General features: G+C 33.5%; 1 protein-coding gene across 2 annotated transcripts in view; it reads right to left on the reverse strand.

Annotated features, from left to right (window-relative positions):
• Positions 1–22567, reverse strand: part of LOC129804005 (poly(rC)-binding protein 3) — a 341188-nt gene that overhangs the window by 221515 nt on the left and 97106 nt on the right. For both annotated transcript variants that reach the window (XM_055850948.1, XM_055850952.1), the window contains exon 2: positions 13481–13536. The gene's annotated coding sequence lies outside the window, so the exon portion shown is untranslated. The remainder of the gene's footprint in view (positions 1–13480; positions 13537–22567) is intronic.

Genomic DNA, 22567 nt, shown 5'->3' on the forward strand with positions numbered 1-22567 from the left:
AAGGGCATATTTTTTTGTTTTGGGAAATTATTCTACAGATATTATCCGCTGTATAATTTCATCTCTTTCAGGATTTTGGTCATTCACGGTTTTGGCTGAATATTTTATTTTTTTGAGATCTTGGTTTTCGGGATTTTTGCTTTCAGAATTTTGGCGTTCGGGATTTTGGATATTCGGGATTTTGGCTTCGTAGATTTTAGCTTTCGAGATTTAGTCGTTCGTGATTTTGACTTTCCTTATTTTGGCTGTTACCATATGAAAACTATCACCTAAGAATTGTTGTGAACATTGAATTTTTGGATTTACTCTTTCCAAATTTTCAAAGGCAATTATGTTTTTTATAAACTCCTAATTGACATTTATATTAATGCTGATTATATTTAATTATTTTTCTGCTCAAATTAAAGTAAGGGGAAGCGCGGTACTTTCAGAAGACTCACGCTTAGAACAACCCCTATTGTCTAAAAAATTATAGACATCTACAATACACGAAAAGTTAATGAAAATTGATTTTTTTAAAAACTCCCACTTCCATTTTACAGGGCTTCCACTCTCGATTTGTTTTAATTGCTTCTGACCACAATATTTCCCCCTTTATCGCTAAATTTGCGAGTATTCAATTTATATATCATTCAATATGTTACAAACAAATTTTGATTGATTTGCACTGAAATGGATTTTCGGGATTTAGAACTAAATTAACTGCAGCAATTGAATAGTTAAAACACAATAAATTGCTCAAACAATTTAAATACTATCATTAAATTTTGATTTAATTACTTTATTAAATTTACTAGTTTCATGCAGATTCATGTAAAAGAGCAATTTCTACCCTCCAGAAAAGTCCCATGCCTTGAATTTTAGAGGTTAAACTTTTAATATGATTTTAATTGGAGAAATGAAACTTTTCAGATATTTTCTTGAGTAAAATTTTCACAAAATTCTCAAAGAATTTTTCCTAACCAAGATTCAGAAAGATTGATCTCCTCCTCAAACTTTCCTAACAATTTATACTCTAATTGAACATAATCGGTATTGCTGAAGATGTTGCGCAAATTTTAAGAACTCTTCAGATTATCTCTCTAGATCAGTGATTTTATAAACTTTCTAACATAATTTCGTACTACTCGTGTAACCTAAATCATCTCACAGTTGGTTACAATGTTTTCTTTCAAATAGCGTTAATATGAGTTACAAGACTTTCCTTATTTTGAAATTTAACAAATTAAAGATTTCCTGTGAATTAAAAAATTCGGCTTGTGAAAATAATTAAAGCTTCCATAAAATTTCCATATTGAGTTCATTCCAGTGTTTTGGGGACATCTCTTTTGTCAGTGATGTCGAAAATTATGGTGATTTTCACATCAGGTGCTAGAAGGAAAACTTTGTAGTTTGTGTGACAGTACAATTTGTATATAGAAAATAACAAAACTACCGCTTCAAAAGTTTTTTGTTTAGATTATATTGAGAATTTGCTCCAATTCCTCATCATTTTTAAAGTTTTTGATTTTTCACGTTTAAAAGAAAATAGTTGATTACTTTATAAACCTAAACAATGAAGACGTCAATTAGCCAATATGATGCCATTTTGCATATTTCTTGGTTGCAAATATTTATTTTATAACCAATAAGTTTTAGAATAAATATTGATATTAAAAGTTCTATTATTCTATACTATAATTACGGCCGTTTTCAGTGGGGTGTTTGCTGGAGGTCGTTTGCAGGGGGTCGTTTGCGAGGGATCATGTACACAGGGGTAGTTTATCCATTTAAGGAAGATTGGAACACCGGTGTCCCATAAGGAAAATATTTTTTCCTGACTACCTAAAGTTAATTTTTTCTTATGTCTGTACATAATTGTAAAGTAGAAGATTAAGGGAATCTGCAACATTTTTTGCAAGTGTTTAGCTATTTGCTATGTAGTAAATATTTAAGCTCAAAAATGGCGAATTTTTAAATTCTCAAATTCATAATTGATTTTATTTTTTTTATACTTCCAATTTTTTTTAAGCAAAACCCTTTTGGCAATAAAAACTACAATATTACTTTTGGCAATAAAAACAAATATTACTCATACGTAATATTTTTCACTTAAACGAAAATTATTATTTATTGGTATTGTCAGAAAAATTACTTAAATTTTTGGGCTATTTTTGTCCCTATCGTCCATAGAGGGGCAAAATACACCGAATCAGACTCTGTTGGACTTTCCAAGGTTAGATGTAAGACTTATCATTGATTATGTTTACCAGTTAAATTTTTATCGTTGATTTTCAGTCCGTAAAAAGTGTCTCGTCGTTAAAGGGTTATAAAGCGTCATTTTTAGTGGGCCGTTTACAGGGGATCGTTTACAGGAGTCTGTTTGCAAGGGGTCGTTTGCAAGGGATCGTTTTCAAATAATTATTGTTTGCAGATGGTCGTTTTTAGGGGGTTGTTTATAGGGGGTCGTTTGCGGGAGATCATGTACTGTGCAGGGTAACTATACTTGTTTCACATGGATTTCAGGAAAGCTAAAATTTGAAAATGTATTGCTGGATTTTTGCCTATTTGAAAAAAAAGGTCTTTTGACGTGCTTGATCTGACTTAAAAGGGGTCGAAATTCAAGAATTGGTCGGCCTTATATCTGCTATTCTGGTAAAGATTTTTACTTATTTTTTTTATTCGTACATCAACGCGAACTTTCAAGTAATGGTTCGAAAATGAAACTAATATTTATTAAATTCATTTTTTTTAACTGTTCATAAATGTCTAAAACATAAAGAAATTGTCTTTTACATTAACTTCTCCCCATTAGATTTTGTAGTAATCAAGCGCCTGGTAAGTTGGCCTTTTTATATGGAGCTATTTGAAGCCAATTCCTAAATTAATCTCGGACTCAGCTCCGAGGAAAAAATGTATTTAAACAAAAATTTAGTATATTTATCCCTCCATACGGAAAGGTATCTTATAATACGGAAAAACTTCTCACTTTTTAAATATTTAGCATAACCGTAGCGAGTGCAAAAAAAAATCCCATATAAATTTAAATCGAAGTATGAGAAAGTGACTTCAAATTTCATGCAATTCGCCAGGGGGTTGGTAGTAATTTTTATTTGAAAAAGGCAATTCATTTAATATCCTGATGTTCAGGCTATTTGATCCCGAATAAATCCTATGAATCATAGAAATCTCTGTTGAGAACAGTTTTAAAATGAGTCTTAGGCTAAATCCTTCACACACCGGGCTACAAGAGTGTAACCTCAGGATTTGTAATCATAACGACTTTGCTAGCCACAGTGCAGTGACAAAAGCTTGAAATGTGTTTACAAAGTGCGATTATCCTATCCTATATTCAAGCATGTGTGTTTTGTTCCCAAAGAGTTTTCTGCATCCCCCAAGCTCAGACGATAGAATATAGGAAGGGATTGTTTGTCGTGCAGATTCGCGTGCGTTCTCACAAGGAAAAGTTGATGGCATTGAGAACTTCCGTTCTTATACCATACATGGGGGTATTAAAGTGATCTCCCCTTTTTGAGGAAAATTACACAAAAGAACCCTTGTCACAATATTTTTCGAATCAACAAAATCCTTCCTGTTTACCATGACTCAGGGAAGAATGTGTGAAGAAGCCTTTACCGCCACAACTGTGGCATAAAAATGGATTTCATGATCATCAGAACTATGGATTATTATGGAAAGTTTGACGCACACGCATGTGGAAAATCGCTCAGGAAGTATTACAGGGACGTATAACGTATGTTTATTTATGAATTATTTTGCGAAATTTATATTTTAATATATTTTCCATGGTGTTTGCACCATTTAATGCTACTTAAAAATAAATTACCTTGAAACAAATTGGTAGTATTAACAAATAATTTTTTTTTTCAATATTGCGATTTTTATGTTTTACCAAATTTAGAAAAAAACCTTAATAAGTTCAAAAGAAGAAATTTTACGTCTTGAAATTTTGAAATATTGGTTTCAAAATCTTGAAATCCACACGGTTCATGTCTAGAATTTCAAGATTCCAAGATATTTGGCAGATTTGACATCTATATCTTAATTTTTTTGATATCAGAATACCAAAATCTTGAAATTTTCTTGATCTTGATCTTAGTCTCAAAATTGAGGCCATTATTTCAGTTTAATTGTATGATTAGCGGTACGATTCTTACATTGCTTGAAATAAGAGATAAAAACGATAAATTATGAATTTTATTTTCTACACAAAAAAAAAGTTTTTTTTTATTATGAAATTCGAATATTACGAAAGGAAATGATATAGTAGCCAAACGGTACGACGTTACCTTGTGATTTACTATTACCTCTTCATATCAGCATAAGCTCTAAAGCGATCTTCAGATTAAAGATTTAACCCAGTTCTCAGTGGTCGCAAAATTATAAATAGCAACTATTTTTATTGTCTTTTTTAGAATTCAGTAGATCATATACCCTTACTTGTTAAATCTTGTTATAATAGTTTCCCAAAAAATTTGATAGATAAGAAATTGGAGCAGTTACGCCAGGTCTAAACATTCGGTCTGAGGCCCGTATAATACAAGTTTCCAATTAATACTTGTGGATGAAACTTAACGTCTAATGGCGTCTACACTCTAATAGAAATTTCTTTAAAAAAATCCTTTTTAAAGAAAATTTCCCCTATCCTTGTAGGCAGAAACGTCAGAATTTTTTAAAAATGGCCATTTTTGACGAAAATTTCTACCAGTGTGTAGACACCATAAGGCATAGTATTAAAAGATCGGGTTTCTCCACGGGGTTTAACTAATAATATAATAATTTATTCAAACTATTTATATTTATTTCACTGTTTGAATGATTACACTCACTGTATAAATTTTTTATATATTTTTTTTTACTTAGGATTGTATATTACGGGTTTATCGGATTCTTAAAACTTACCGCAACTGCTTATTGTTTAGAAATTCGGCATACTTGTGGAAACTGGACTAAACGTCTAGTTTAAAGATCATTTTGTACTTGTTTGTACTAGAGGTTTGTGAAGGCAAATTCTTCGTCATTTCAGATTTTTCAAAGTTGAATTTAATCCATTCTTCGGGGTTAGTTTCGCAACTGTTTGAATCAAGGTCAACGTTATTTGAATGATATTGTGTACTGAGAAAAAAAGAGGGTGCGATTAACTGTTTTTGCACATAACTTTAACACTTTTTAGGAGTAAAAATTTATCAACATTTTTTAATGTTAATTTTACACCTTTTCAAGGGTAAAATTAACATGAAAAATGATAACTTTAACCCCTAATACACCTAAAAAGCATAATATTTACACAGATTTAGGATCAATATTGCAGGGTTAAATAAACATTTCCGGAATCTTATTTTAACTTTTTCGGATTTCTCTCAGTAAGAAAATGATTTAAAAAAGAATTTTAAATCCTTAAAAGTAAACTTCAGATAAATGACACATACGCCTCTGTGATTTTAGATGAGCGTTATAATACCTATTTTGGGGTGCAAAAGATCCTTTTCTCTGGTCCTCACACTCACCTAAAATGATTTACCAGCATTATCGAATGCGGTATACAACACACGGGCAATTTTTTCCCCATTTGCAAATTACGTTCAACCAGAAATATACATAAGCGAATTTATATTGTATATATTTTTCAGGTACCCTCCTGTATGCGTGCATCACTTTGAAATCAATGCCAAAATCCCAATGTTACTAATGATTCCCTAATTGTGTTGAGCCTCTCGCCATCGTTTTCCATGCATATTATAATGTAATTTCGGGATTCGATACTCATTAGACGCGATTCAGCGCATCGTGGGATTTTAAGGGGGAGAGAAATGGGGATGATATACCAATCCCAAAATCTCTCCTACCAACTTCTCATACTACCATCACTCATGATGACAGAGACTTGGTGGATTCTTTCTAATGCAAAATACTGCAAAATTGAATTGCTTGACATCTTCAAACTCGTGACGAATTTTCATGCATAAATTCATACCACGACATTGTTTCTGCTAATTGCAAACATACTCCTCGACCCAACAATACCGGGTTATCTCTGAATCTGTGAGGAGGGACTAGGGTGAAAAGAAACGAAAATTGTGGCATTGGTGATCCAAAGAGTGAGGGTTATCTTGGGAGATGGCTGTGCACGTGGATTATGAGAGCTTCATCAAAATGTATTTATGCAAATCATTTTCCATACTGTTGTTGTTTACAGCACATTCAAGATAGATTTCCTGTCTTGTTTTCCCAACCGCCAAGTATCTTCATCTTGTGAAACTTTCACCATATACACCGTAGCTTTAGTAATGACGCCCGTAAATTAATTTGTTTTTCACTTTTCTCCCATCCCAGACTACGAAATAGACCATGTGCTAAATGGAGGGATGGATCAATAGACTCTGAAAAAAATTTACTACAAGCATCCGGAAAAAAATGAGAATAGTTACTTAAAAGACTTTTATATAGACCAAAAAGACTGTATACTACCATTGCTATCGATATTATTAATGTAAGTTTCAAGTCATTTTTATATTTACTCCGATCATTTAATAAATAATTAAGATTTAAATAATACGTTAACTGAGACAAGAGTGGCTCAATTATTCTTAATGGGTTCTGAGGCCTGAGTCTTGAATTAGGCCAAAACCTGGATTTGGTCTTGGCTGTAACACCGGCTAAGTGAGAGAAAAAAGTTAAAGTAAAAAAAATCAAAACGACGTTTTATTTAACGGTTTGCACAGCTGACTTACAGGGTAAGGGCTCATAATTTCGTACAGTTTCTTATTTTGGACACTTTCACCAGACAGATTGACCAGTGAGGTGATAGTCCTTATTTAGGACCTGTGTTTTTCTCTCGAAATTTCGTGAAGTTTTAGCTTTTGTGATGACTAGGCTGTATAAATTCCTGGAGAAACAAAAGAGCGTCATCTCTACGAACGATATGTAGTAAGAAAAGCCTTAAAAGGCTCCCGGAAAGGCCAGGAAATGAGCGCATCTGCGAGTACTTGGATTATCGAAGTCAACTCACTTTAATGAATGATATGGAAAGTTTCCGGGCTTCTTGTGACATTCCACTGTTCCCTTACATGAACAGGAAGAGGACTTAGTAAGATTGGTTCATAAAATGAAGAACAATCGGCATCCTGTTGAGGCGGATTAACTGTCCAAATTTACAGCCAAGTTGTCCAAAATTCGAGTCAAATTCACCTCTACATATCAATTCATTTTTAAATGTATAAAACTAACAACATAAAACTAACAAAGACAATAAGCCCTTGCCAAGTTTTTAAACAACCCTTCTGAAAAGAGTTACAAAAAAGTCAATTAAAATTTCGAATTTTTCTAATAAGGTTTCATGGTAGGAACGTTCGATTCTTTAACGGTGTGAGACTTTTAGCTTGACTATCACAGTTCTGAGTTCGAATCCTACCCGGTACAAAAGATTCAAGCGTCCTAAGGGGCATTGATCACGATGTTAAATGAATTTAAAAAACTGTAAACTTAGATATTAACCAAAATAGTCCGGGTACATCGAATTAAATAAATAATAAAATATTTCTTAATAAAGAAACGTAATTTTACCTCATTCTTAGACAATATCGTGAATTAATTTTTCTAGAGGATTTTGTCAAATTTATTTAAAAGTGAAATTTCATACAGTGACGCAATGCATTGAAGTTCTTGATTTTAAAGAATTGTTTTTAAATAGTTTTAAAGCGCAAATCTCAAATTCAAAATTTATGTTTTCATATTGCCAATTCGTTAAGAAGTTATTCACAAAAGAGTATGTGTTTTTAAAACCAAATCTTAAAAAGAAACTTAGTCTGTTTTTCCAAAAATTACGGACTGAGCATTTCCCGCAAATGGAGTGCGAAGATGAAGTTATCTGATGTAACTACTCCTTACTAGGTTTTTTTGTAGGGGAGATTGGGGCAAAGAGTCACAAAAATGATTTTTTTTTCCAGCAACCCGTGCCCCAGAAATTTCTAATTAGCGTACTTTTATAGAAAATTTACCGCTCTACAACTTAGTGAAAGTTATTTTCCTCTGTTTTGTAAGAAAATACATTTATCGAGCTGTTTCCTTAAAGGTAATTTTGTGACCATTATCAAAAATGCTGGGGCAAATAGTACCAGGCATGGGATATTATTACAATTTGATTTGTTTTATTACGAACTTTTGTAAATTTAAAAAAAAAACCTAGATAACATATTTTCATAGGAATTTTGTCCATCTGCACCTTTGTAAAACAGGGTTTTCTCTATCTGTACTAGAAAAGCTCTTTTAACCCTCTAACGGTGTTTTCTTTAATATGCGAAAAAAGTTCTAAAACAATGTTTTCTAGGATAATTATGATCCAATAAAGTCGAAAAAACCATCCATTCTGCATTATCTCTTTTAGTTTAGGCGCTCACTGGTGAGAAAATATAAAAATTTTTTGAAACTCTTTTTGCTTCTAAAATTCACATTTTTAGTTTTTTCAAATTTTTTAAATAATATATACAAAGTAGAATGACATATCTTTCAGTAAAAAATAAATTTATTTTAGTCAGATAACTTTAAGTCGGTATTTTTATGGAAATTGGAAATGAGTTTTTTTGCACAAATATTTTTTGTTGCTTTTTCTCTGACTTGTCACACAAAACTGGGAATAGCAACAAAACGAAGAGCCAAAATGAGTTCAAACTTTCAAGAGATGTTTATCAGACTCTTATCGAGGAAACTGTAGCACTTTTAATTAAATAAAACCTTTATTGTCGCTGTAAATGTTATTTTTGTGAAGACCGCCTGGAAGCGGTCTTACCCGTTAGAGGGTTAAAGCTAATTTAAAAAAAAAAACACAAAATACTGCAAATCTTTTGACCAATGCAAACAACAAGCGGCGATACATGGTAATAACGTTTCTTTTCGCCGTGAGACATCAGAAATTGCATCGGTTTTTCTTACTTTTTGCTCCATTTGTTTTGTTACTTTTTACCCCAAGTGGTTATTTTTAATAAAAGAAATTTCTCAAGATAAGAATCATTGTAAAATTCTTAAATAGAATTCTTAAATATAATTCCTAAAAATTTCAATATTTTTATTCTCTAAATTCCTTGTTCGAATTCTAAGAAACTTACGACATTGAAGAAGGTCAACGGAGGCTATTTGTGGAAAAAATTTTAAGTTGCTATCTTTTCTATCTTTGATGACATTGAATTTTGAAATTATCGATTTGTGACTTTTTGCCCCAGTCTCCGATATTCTTTCTTTTCGAAAAAAAATTAAGCTCTGTATATTACAGTTTTCATAAAGATTTATTATTTCCATCTTTTCTTAAAAAAAATCCTGAAAAACAGCTAATTTTTCGTTTCCTGCTTCAGGCTCTCCACTTATAAGAAAAGGCTTTTAATGTTAATTTATTTTGAGCAGATATTTACTTAATAAATTCAAAAGTATTTTTAAAGTATTTTATAAATTCAAAAGTATTTTTTTATTCACATGCAACTAAATGTTTAGTTTTATAAAATATTTTATTTTTGTAGCTTCCTCTTGGCTCAGAGATTCAATGATAGACCGCGATGAGATAAAAATATTTTGTGGCAATAAATATGCATACAGTACCATGTGGTTTAAAACCTGCCATTTAATTCACAAATGCAAAATCCGCTTAAATCGTTTTGTCAAACTTTAAATAAAGCATTTTATGAGATAAATACTTCCTGACGAAAGCTACAAGAAAAATCTTTAACCAGCAACAGCAAATTTGATTTCACCACAGAATACACTGTGTGAAAGAAAAACATTTTGTTGCTGCTTTTCCAGTTTCATGTGGAATAAAATTGCGGAAAAGTTAAAATCATGTGGTGTTTAAAGTATTTCCTCTCTATCTCCTCCTTTTCACTTCCCTTCAGTGTTGACGCCACATTTTCCCAGCACAGCGATCAGACACAACCATTTGATATATCACGTGAGTTTAAGAAAAAAGACAATTTTCACAAATTTTCACTCACTTCATTTGAATATAATATGCATAGGAGAGCAATGCCATTTTGCGATACAGATCTTAACTGATATACCTTTCCTTTGGTGGCGAGGGGTATTCCATGGAGAGGTGGTGGCATAAAGGAGGGTTTATTTGAATTTTATAAGTTGAAGAAGTGGTGTCTGTCTTGTGGAAAATTTATTCCGAAATTTTTCTCCACACAATTCTCGTGATAGTATCAAAAGAAAATGGGCTTTCTTGAGCTTTTATAGTAAAATGTAGAGGGAATGGGTATTTTCCGCATAGGAAATACTGCTAAAGTGTAACTTTGAAGATTATCATTTCAAGAGCGATTAAACTTTTGGCCGCAATGATGCATTAATAATGATGAAAATTTATTTAAATTTGTGGCTAAATTCAAAAACTTAATCTGTAAATTTAATATTCATTTCCACACAAATTGCTGTTATGAGTTTGCATTTTGCTTTGGATTAAAGGTAGTATCACATTAACCGTCAAATCAAAGGATCTTTGCTTTGACTAAAATTTATATGTATATTGAGAAAACTGGGGCACAAGTATACATATACATGGGGTAATTGTAAACACTAAATTAGGTTAATTGAATTACTAACTAGGTAAACTTAAATTAGGCATTAGAATCTTAGGTGACGAGACGTATATGAATCATAGAAACTATAGGAATCCTTGTTCACTGAGGAAATGTTCGACATTAGTCAAGTAGTGTTGAAATAAAAAGCGGGGATGGAATGATAACTTTTCGATAGGGGAGACCGGGGAGGTTTGGGACACTTTTTCATGTTTTGACTTTGAGACAGTATTCCAAAAAATCACAATAATGTATGACAATTTCATGTGGTCTATAGGATACTTACGGGTATTGACAATATAAGAAGTATGCGATAGAACTTGGAAAACAACTGAATTTTCTTGGAGAATATAAAACATTTAACTTGACACTTTGTCCCAAACCTCCCCGATTTGGGGCAGTGTGGGACAGAAAAGAAGATGTTTGGGACGCATTTTTTTCCCGCATCATTTGCATTATTGGAGCATATTAATTAATTTTAAATGCTATATTAAAAATATTTCTAACAGAAATAGATATATTTAATCTTTTATTTCATACTTAGAAGTCCATATCAATCTTATTGGTACAGTAGAGTCATTTTTTGTTAATCAGTTATTTAATGTATTTTCTTCTTATTTACCATCATAGCTTTCTTTGCTATTTTATTCTTAATATTAGATTTATCTAGACACTCTTATTTTCGAACTCATCGGCGGATTTCTGTTTGATTTTACGACAATAGCGTGGTAGTTGTTTTTCCTTATTTCTCTTAATAAGCTCTCACCATGCCATTTTTGGAGAACTTGTGAGAATTGTAGAGGATATTGCTCGAGAAAGTTTCCAGAAAATAATTTTTAACGGGATTGGGCGAAGGCGAATATCCTCAGGAGAAGAAATTATTAGTTCCCATGACATTGATATTTGTGAGACAACTGCTCAACTGGTAAAATTTGCACAAGAGGGAGATTTCCAGTAGAAATTGGCATTTTGACAGTAACGATTTGCGCGCCACTTACAATCTTGTCAAAAATCGACGTCCCATTCATCCCCGTTCAGGTGTGCCAAATATCCCCGCGTGTAGTTAAAAACTTTTTAAAAACAAGAGTGTATGATCACGGAAACTTTTACAAAAATATGTTCACAGATTACACTGCTAGCTAGTGAGATAAAAAAGTTTTGATTATATATAGCTGATATAAAATACGAAGAGGAAAGCTGAGACGTCATAATATACAATTTTTATCAATTTAAAAAAATGTTGGTAGAATTGAGGCAATAGAACTGAGGATATCCATTTTTTTAGTCAAGATACATCTTATTGTTGCCTATGATTGTGTAGTGGTTAAATCCCATTTATTTTAATAATAAATGAAAAAATTGTTTTGTCCCACACTACCCCTGTCCTAAACCTCCCCGGTCTCCCTACTATCGAATCGATTGTATCAAAAACCTATATCTGTTAGATGAAGTGAATGTCGACTTATCACGCATTGTTGGGTCATTTATTGTGACATTCTTAAAAGGATCTGGCTGTTGATTAACATCTGTATTAGTTACAGAAAGTGCAATTATTGTTTAAATTTTTTAGAATCGACAGTCGATAGTATCTAAAAAACAAGTTATTATGTCACCCCAGTGTTTACACTTCCATGGTGTCATCTCAAATCCTCCCGTAAAATGTTTACTGTTTGCGCACCTGAAACGCTATCACCCGAAAAATGGTGGGTACCTTGGCTAATACAATTGGCCTATCACATAAAATGATTCTTGCCTTGGCTATATGTCACTCATCATAACAACTGGCCTGAATAAAATTCATCTGAAGAATACTTTAATGCGATTTTACTCGGAATTACATTAAAATTAATTCGTTTAATTAAGAATTTTGTAAAAACCATAATTTTTATGATATCCAAGACACAAATCGATGAGCCGAGACAGCAATCTCTTTACGTGTGGATTGCGGCTCACTTCAAGCCAGTAGTGCTTCCAACTATCCCACCTCAGTTTCCCCTACATTTTATTGCTTGAATTAAAGAGAGGGAAGAGAAGTGGGGCAGTATATACTATCCGCTTTCTTTCAAATTGGTACCTGTCTATAGGTCAAACGGTATAAAATATCTATATTCGGTCCACAGTGACTTCTTATAAAAAAAAAAAACATGAAAAATCAACTACGCTGAAAGGCCTAGTTGGCAAATTTTCAACCCGACTGCATCATTTCCAATCCTTATTTGAATAACTGGCCTTGAAGAGTACCCTTATAGATTCGACGGTCAGTGTGACTCTGCCCTAAAATCATTGTAGCAAATCTACTCTTGCAAAATAAGACAGCTTTGGTAGTATGTTTAATCATTTCTAAAACTTCAACTTTCCATATGAAAACTCCACTAATCGCTTGTATTAATACACCTCGATTGTGAATCAATTTCCTCTGAGGATAAGGGATAATTAGGCAATTTTGTTGCCTTTGATGTTTTCAGGTGTATTTTCATGCTTTGCAGATTTTACCAAACAATACTCACAGATCAACACAAAATTATTATTCTGAACGTGTGCTTCGCCTCTTGCTCAAACTTACTCTTCCGGAAACTAATTGGTATATATAGAGATGGTCGTAGGGACCATAATTTTGTGCACATTTCAATTTAATTCCCAATCGGCACTTTCCCTTTCTTCCCAGCTATCATTTTAGGGACATTCAAGTTTTCTCCCCTCTTTCCGATTATGGACCAATGAAGGGGATAAAATGAGCATCAACTCTTTCCACATTGAATGTATTCTGTCGTGAAAAGGTGAAATAGATCGACATGAGGGCAGTTATGTTAATTTCCCAAGAAAACACGAAGCCAATGAAAATTTATTACGAAGTTTTTTTTTACTGTAGAAAATTATTGAAATTTTTTTTTCGCAAAAAATGGATCTATAAAAAAATATTTTACCTTATTCGAATAAGTCTACTCGGAGATTTACAGGCAGACGAAGATCTCAAAATATCCTGGAAAGAGAATAAATAAAAAAATATGGTTAAAATAAATTGAAAATATTATTATGTTTAAGTCTGAAGTCAAAATCGTGGTTAAACAATGTCAGATATGACAATTGCATACAAATTCATCTAGATGAAATGTTAATCTCTTGATATATTAGATACACTTTAATAATTTTGTCTCATGACTCCTATACAGAAAGAAATTTTAAAATTTATAGATATTTTTAAACCTCATTTTATTAATACACAATTTTTATTTTTGAATTTACTTGTTATGAAGTGTACTCAAGTACTTAAATACTTCTACATCGACTTTTCTGTGTTTTGGTTTCAGCCACAACTATTTGGGGGTTTCAGAATACGGTGAGAATTAGGGGAAACAATCGAAACAGGAAGGAACTCAAAGAAAATTCGATAATGCAGATGCATTTGAGAACAGTGATTTGGGAGGCCGCCACCGTTGCGATATATCGAACAGGGAGCTCTATCGTTGCTGGGAAATCGACTTTCTGTGTTTTGGTTTCAGGCACGACTGTTTGGGGTTTAAGAATACGATGAGAATTAGGGGAAACAATCGAAACAAGAAGCAACTCAAAGAAAAGTCGATAATGCAGATGCATTTGAGAACAGTGAAATATTAAAAATTTTCAGGACATTTCAAAATGGACATTTCTCTATGGATTTTTCTAAACATCAACTGCATATTGCACAAATCCAAAGCCGTTTACCTTTTAGCCGACACAATTTTGGCGAATAAAACTCTGGCTGGGAGTACACCCCAATCCAGTCGGCAATGATTTATATAATAATTTTATGCTATTCTGCTTGGATGCGAAATAAAGTTCCTTATGTATATTTTACGCGTAGATATTTGCAAACAGGTGAGGCAGAAGTATCTTCAGTTTCCCAAAACTTTATCGATATTTCCCTGTCGCCCTGAAACATGTTAATATTGGGCAATTTTCCTTGAGAGCTCAATACCATGAGAAAATACAAACTGATGTGTTATTTGCTTGTCTGAAATTCGCTTCAATGATTCCGAATAGGAGAAGTCCCCAAGAGATTGAGAGTTCTTGCACGAGCAAGAATCTTTGGGAGATAGGAAGGACGACGATTCTTGTGAGGTCTTATTGTACTTGTAACACAAAAACATAATATCTGTGGGATGGAAAAGAAATCACTTGCCATTATTTGATATTCAAGTGAATTTGTTGATCTGGAAATGATATTTGCAATAGACTTCATGGACACAGAGCAATAACAATTTTATTCACTCAGAGTAAGATAGCTTTAAGAGGAAATATCTCGAAAATATTGTCAACCACAAATTGAGAATAAGATGATTCACTGAAGAGGAATTTTCTAGTGTATAGTTATATGATGTTAGTAGGTTGTTTATTGCATTCTTGGGACTAGCAGAGTAATCATACAAAAGGGTCCCCAAGAAGCAAAATTTTTGAGGTCTCTATATGATTCACCATTAAAAGGATATTCTTATGAAAATTTTAAGTTTCAATTGAGAATAAATCTGCAATGAATTCTTGTGGAGACATCAAGACAGAGTGGTTTCCTACTAAATCCATTTAAATTGAGGAAATGTGGTTCTCCTTTTTCTCCTGCATGCATTTCGGTTAATAAGTTTTCTGGTTAAGAAATATAAATAAACGCACTCTAACCGTGCTATCACACTAGGATTTTTTTTTTAATTTATAAATTCAATTTAATTTCAGATGAATGGTTTAAATTAAAAATAATTTGAATTGATAGACTTTCACTTATTTATTTATATAAACTAATACTTGGTCCACCAAAACATGTTTAAACATGGTAAAATAGCATAAATTTGGTTGCTCAATTAAATTTGAATTCAGCAAATTTAAATGTTAAAATTGCTCATTAATTTCAATTTTATTGCAGTTAAACAAGTAGCCTTTTGAATCAAATTGTTCTTATTAAATTTATTCACTCATAATTAATTATTATTTGTGGCAAAAAAATAAAATAACTACAGTGATTGATTAGTGATAAACTTGCAAGGGAGTGAAGCTTCAGTATTAGGAGTAATTTGGTGAGTTCCTACAAAGGCATTCGAAAGAAATTATTGTGCTAAGAAATCTCTCGTTTGTATGACTTCACACAGATTTTTACAGAGCTGCTTCACGAGCCTATTTGGCTACAACTCTTTCTTTTGGCTTTGAGGATTCTTTTGAATAACAGATAAGTGACTTATGACATTTTAAGTACTATCACACATTTTCCGGAATCATTCATGATTAAAAATCTCGCGTAACCATTTAAAATTGAGCACATTTCATGGAAAATGTGTCCTGACTGTGAGAATTTTCAAGTAAATTCTAGAAATCTTATAATGCTCAATTGGCTCAATTGAATTTAAAATTAAATTGTGAAAATCCTAGTGTGATAGCACCGTAAGGGTCTATTTCAAAGGTTTTCGTTATGGGCAAGATTTTAAAATTCACCCCTATTGTCCCATGCACCGGTTAGTCCTACTGATTCTGATTTGAAAATGAGACTTTCGAAAATATTCCCAACATAGAGATTTTTTTCTCAAGATATTTTATTCGTTGAAGGATAGGCTAGTTTGTATCTAGCTTTAGTGCAATTGAGCAGAGGAAGATTTTCAGGCTCCGCACTCGCACACACTTTGGATTCGAACACTTCATCCACTTCATATTTTTTCCATATTCCTTTAAAGAATTTAACTAGTTTTAAGGCACACATTTCTTGAAAAAACTATGTCAGATTCATTAACGGAGTATGGGAAAACTATGAAGTGTTCGAAGCCAGAGTATGTGTGAAGCCTGAAAGCTTTCCCTATTTCTCTCAAAAGGAGATTTCGAATCAAAATATCCTAGTACAAATGGGTCTAACTCTACAAATTTCGCTCGAAGTACTCAGTGTTTGGGAATGACAAAATTCAAACCTTATTTTTAAAGTACCTTACGTTTAAGGTATTCGTAGTTTTATTAATGATTATTTGCTAATGATTAGACAAGAAAATTTTATTATATAAATAGTATCATATTATAAAATCTTCTATCGTATAAGAGAAAATATATATTTTGTTATATCAGCAACCAAAATAGGAGCTTCGATGGATTTAAGAAAACTAATTTCAATATTTGCCAAGCAATTATATTGCAGTACAATGTAAGTCCATCTGGGAGCTTTTGGAGCAAAATTAAATCAATACTTGAGCAATAAATTTTCCCATCTTCTCCATCAGTCTCCAAATTCAATAATCTCTGAGGATTTTCCATGAAATATTCCACCGAAAAGAGAATCTCCCAATTTTCCCACCAATTACTTGATCCTGTTTTGATGGAAATGTGCACCATCCTTTTCCATAGGACTCCCCCAAGCCTTCCCCAAAGTTGAAATTTCCACTTTGCTGATGATCCCATTTCTAAAGATTTTTCAATTTTACAAAATATACTACATAGACATAGCTGACAATACAATTTGTGCTTGCTTATCATTATTTTGTTACTCTAATTAGCGTTCTATTGTGTTGTTGAGGGAAAATTTTATAGAGACGCCCGTAGGGTTTTCCTTCTACGTTTCTCTGCCGTCATTATTATTAATAAAGTATATGAAAGCTCTACAACCCACACACACACACATACACAATATGTTGGAGATGTTGAAAGTGGAATTCTCAAGTGGATAGAGAACAAATGAGAATCACATTCAGCATTATCCACCATCTGATTTTCCAGCTCTATTGCCCTCAATATGAACTTGCTATATAATTTACCATTAATCCAATAACTCTGCAGGGGATTTTAGACTGATAATTAAAATTTAATGCCACGACCCCACCAATTCTCAGATTTCCACCAAAAAGTACCGTGGGCGAGATGAAGGGTCAGTATAGAGAAAAAAAAGCCAAGTGTATTAAATTGCTCAACAATCTGTGTCATTACAGTCTTATCTTATTTCACTTGCCAATCCGATGAAATGCTCTCAGGATGGGAGCTTTTGCTCATGGTCTCATGATTCTCAACCACTTGGCTTAAGGCTGACCTTCCGTATCAAACTGTGTGCGACAATAAATGAAATAAGGGTTCTTCTTTCTGTCTCATCCATTCTTCGTTACCACGCACCATCCATTCTAAAGTCAAAATAAGAACGTTTTATGACATTCTCAGAGACTGACAAAAAGGATTACTATTCCATTCTTGTGGTCAACCATAAGCTCTGATAAGCTAGCAGGTCGAATTTGAAATTCGCTTCTGAATACATGCGTAAAACTAAATGCTTATCTTTTATGCTTTTAAGGCCATGGATTAAATTTAAATATTGATAAATTTAGGTAGACTTAAAGAGAATTTGAGTGGACATCCTTTAGTTTTGACTTAATACTTCTTAAATTGAGAAAAAAAGAGGGTAGAATTAGATAAAATTCTATTTTACTGCTCGAAATCTATACACTGAGAAAAAAGAGTGTGCAATTAACTTTTTTTCCTACTAACTTGAATACTTTTTAGGTGTAAAAATATATGAACATTTTTTAATGTTAATTTTACACCTTTTTAAGTGTAAAATTGACATGAAAAAGGGTAACTTTAACCCCTAATACACCTAAAAACCACAATATTTACACCGATTTCGGATAAATAATGCAGGGTAAAATTAACATTTCCGGAATGTTATTGTAACTTTTTCGGATTTCTCTCAGTGTAGAGAGAGCAGTATATGATTTTTGTTTTGCTTTGGTAACGGTTTTCTTTTTTTTTTAATTATATATGCTTCCAAGAGCGCAAGCTCAAAAGCATTATTAATTTAAATGAAATAAAATAAAATAACTTTTCTTAACATATCTATCGCTACAGATCAAACGGATAGAAATAGAGTCTTGAGACCGTTGCATAAGTCGATCCACGGACCGTTAACGTACCCCTTATTTTTGAAACATCTCTCCCTTTCATCATCCAAAATCTGTTTTTTGAGATTGCTCAAAAACGATTTGTTGTAGAGATTACCTAGGCAGACATTTCTCAATATATGAAAATACCGTTGAATCATTCCTAATTACAGGTTTTCAAGGAAAAGATTAAAAAGGCTCTAGAGTGCGTATTTCTCAACCGCATGGTATCATATTTGGGCTCGTTGTAAAAGTCTTGGAATTTCTGGCAAGGCTGAACCGGTTATGAACCGGGAAATGATTTTTATTATTGAATTAATTGTGTTACTCTAAGCCAATTCGGCTCATTTTATTTTTTTTTGCAGTTCACATCGAATGTGAACCGTTAAACGGTACGAAAACATTTTTGAGGTATGCATAGAAGTCACGAGGTCGTGCATATTTCGCAAAGCATAAGACCGTCCCTGTTTTCGAGCTTAAGAATTCCCAAAATACAGATATCGACTTGCAGTTTTCGGTAAAGTTTTCATATCGGATGAATATTACAACTAGGTGCATTGAGACCAAACCTTAAAGCTTAAAGCCTCTCGCCATTTTGAAAATCCCCCTTTTTGTTTTTTTTTTTTTTCAAAAGTACGTTTTATATAGCATCGATCGGGGTTAAATTTTAATATAGTGTAGCTGGGCCTTAAAGTTTTCGATTAAAGAAACTTAATTCAAAAAGTTTTTCTTTAAATGATTCGAGCTCCGGTTCTAGTTGTCAGAATTTGATCAATGAGGGAGGTTTAGAAAGATCTCTTGTAATGCCACATTACCTTCTAACATCGGAAGTTCTTAAACCACCGCTAGGGGCGCCATTATTATAACGAAATTTCTCAATTTTTCTAAGTTAATTAATTCCGGTCAAATTTTCTTATATGCTTTTTTATTCATATCCAGATACAGAAATTACATAGTGAGACTGTATATGGCATGAATCGGGCTAAAATGTTAGTATGCTATAACTGCACTTTATATCCATCAAACAAAAAAAATGCCCCAAACATTATTAATATAATTAATAGACACATACGCCGTCCCAAAACCAAGAACAGTTGCATTTCGAAGGTCCATAAACTTTTCTGCTCCAACGATTGTGAACAACCTGATGCAAAGACTTTCGTCCTTATCTCTGGGGACACTTAGGGCGTGGTTAGCCAGTGCAAACAATGAGGATGTGAGTCAAATTGTTACGTCAATCTATGTGTAATGTAATCGTGCAGGTGCAATTCATGTCGTGAACTTTGCCAATCCACACCTACAGTGAACTTTTATAAACTTAAAGTGACAGGGAATCAAACAGCTATTATGGCTCGATTTCCCTCCCGTCTCTCTCTCTCTCTCTCTCTAGGCATATCCAACTCCCTCGGCTGGTAACCCTGCTACTCTGATGCTGAGTTACATAACATACAACCTGAGAAGGGGCTTTTCCATCGTTTTGCCCTGGAGGTTGGTCTCGACGTTAAGACGGAGATGGCCGCATGGGGGGTGGGTTAAAAGAAAGAGATGAAATAAAAATTCTATTCTATTCTATTCTATTCTATATAATAATAATATAATAATAATTGTAATATTGATATCAGCGGCTTATACGACTAGTGATCCGGGGTTTTCTGCCGTCTTACCCGGTGAAGTCGGTTTTGAAGTCGGCGGCAGACGCAAAAATGGAGATTGGCAATAAATTATTATTATTATTATTATTATTCCAGATTCGAGCTAAAACTGGTCAAATTTGAAGAAGTGGTCGGCCTGTAACTCTGGTTGTAATCAACATTCTGACGATAGCGATTTTTCTACGATGTTATGTAGGAAGATCGCTACAGGCCTCACTCTAGAGCATGCTGGAGCACCCTTCTGCGCTAGCCTTCCGCAATTGAGTCCCCATTCCCCATTGCCCATTCCATGAAAGCCACGAATCTGGCTTCCACCTAGCTTCACTGGTGAAGACCGACTGAGGAGTCGATTCGATTGTGCCTACGGAATAACTCATCGAGCACTAAAGACCTCACTAGCGGAATTATAGCTATATTGTAACTTGAGATTAGCCGCCGTTTTAGCACCCCCCATAGTGAGCACCACAGCTGAACAGTGATTGGTGCCGTTGGCTTAGAAGAGTCTTCGTTTAGGACGGGCATTCTCCTTCCAACTCCTCTAGATTCAATAGTCCTTACAATTATAAAAAGTCAAACTATACTTTTGATTCGAAAACGCCATTGATTGTGCAATTTCATAAAAAGTTAAAGTGTTGTAGTCTATAGGCTATGAAGTTATCAAAAAGTGGTGGCGGTGGTTTCCTGTAATTTTAATACAACTGGAGATATGAGAGATGAATGACGATGCACTAATCGTCACTTCTCCATTTCCGTTTTACCGAATTTGATGACCGTGAAACGCAAATGAATGCTCTTACAAGGCGTTACAACTTTCTAGGGCATTTGAGCTTCGTAGAATCCGATATGCCATGTTCGCTCGATGAAAACCATCCTTAAGTGTTAGAGGATTAAAGAAAAGCTAACGAACATCAGTGGGTAAAAGTCATGCACGGAGAGCAGAACCACCCGCATCAGCAGTAATTAAGCGTTTTCCAAATATAACACTTTAGACTGGATGGCACGGAACTGGCGAAGAAAGTTAAAACCAAACAGTTTGTCGCTGTCTCTTCTTTGCCCAACTAAAACTCTGGCAAGAGAAAATTCTACAAAAGCCAACAGATAATTTATCTTATTAATTAGGTCTTTATACTTTTCCTCTTTTTTTCACTTTCTGCACTTATTCCCACCCAAAAACCCCTAACACTTTTTTCCCTTTCCCACCCCTTTGCCCGCAAAGCCACAGAGTCACAATTTTGCCATCATCCAGAGTCAGAAGGGAGTAAAAACTTTTAAGACTTCTTAGTACTCAATTGTGTGGTTTAATCCTATTGGGATATATCTTCAAATGGAAGGATGATAAAAAAATGCCCCACTAAATTATATTAAGTGCAATATAAAATGGAATTGTCTTATCTTCGTGGTGAAATAGCACTATTTTTTTTAATGCACGAATAGGACTTGGCAGATGGGTAAAAAGAGATGAGTGAATTTTATTCAATTAGGATAATAGCAAGAAAGAGAGACTTTTTCCCCAATGACGACTTAACGTGTTTTAATTATCTTCACCAGCGATGAGAAATTCAAAACCCGCAGAGCAAAGCGCAGATTTCTTTTTTTAATGGTAAGGGATAAGATTACACTTACCTTTACAGTTGATTTTAATTTGGAAAAAAACGAATACAGCATAGAGATACACTGAAAGTCAAAGGCTTGACAAAGTCTTTGAGTTGTAAATAACTGTAGATGCCCCCGAAGGATTCTTCTGTCTATATTTTTGCCAGGTAACATTCGTCCGCCGCCGACTTAAGGTTATTAGTAAACCTTCATACCAAAATGGCATAAAAGCTTTATATAAAGACAAAAACTTGTGTAAAGGTAAGGTTTATTTAAATTGTTGTTAGCAGCCTCTTAGGAGTCTTTTTCAAAATACTGGCAAAGTGAAGAAGGTGATAAAATTTCAAATACTTTAAAGAAATTCCAAACTAAACCCCTAGACCTAGATTAAATGCAAAGGCAAGTGGACTACTCCTGATAATGATGACCAACACCGAGATGCCCTTCCTGTCCTGTAGAAATTTACGGGGTCATCTCTCACATTTACATACCACAAAGTCAGAAAGAAACTGATAATTTCGACCGAACCAAGATGAAATAATCAAGGTCCATAAGGTCTAACTCTAGTCCTCGGCGAAGTGTTTTTTTTTTATAGGGAGCTATTTGAAGCCAACTCACAAATTTATCAGAAACTCAGCTTACACTTCACAGAACAAGACCGCATTTAAACAGATATATAGTATATTTATCCCTCTTAACAAGGCTCAGAGTCGTGTACGCTCAACACAATTTTGACATATATTGTGTAACGGTCACGAGTGCAGAAAAATTCCCATACGCATTAGTATGTGAAAGTAAGAAAATGGCTTCAAATTTGAAGGCCACTCGCCGGGGTCTAGAGATGATATAACAGAGCTAAAAATCCATTTTAAATTTCAAATTGTATAGGGTGTACGACAAATTA

Source organism: Phlebotomus papatasi, chromosome 2 (assembly GCF_024763615.1).
Source record: "Phlebotomus papatasi isolate M1 chromosome 2, Ppap_2.1, whole genome shotgun sequence".
Classification (NCBI taxonomy): Eukaryota; Metazoa; Arthropoda; class Insecta; order Diptera; family Psychodidae; genus Phlebotomus; species Phlebotomus papatasi.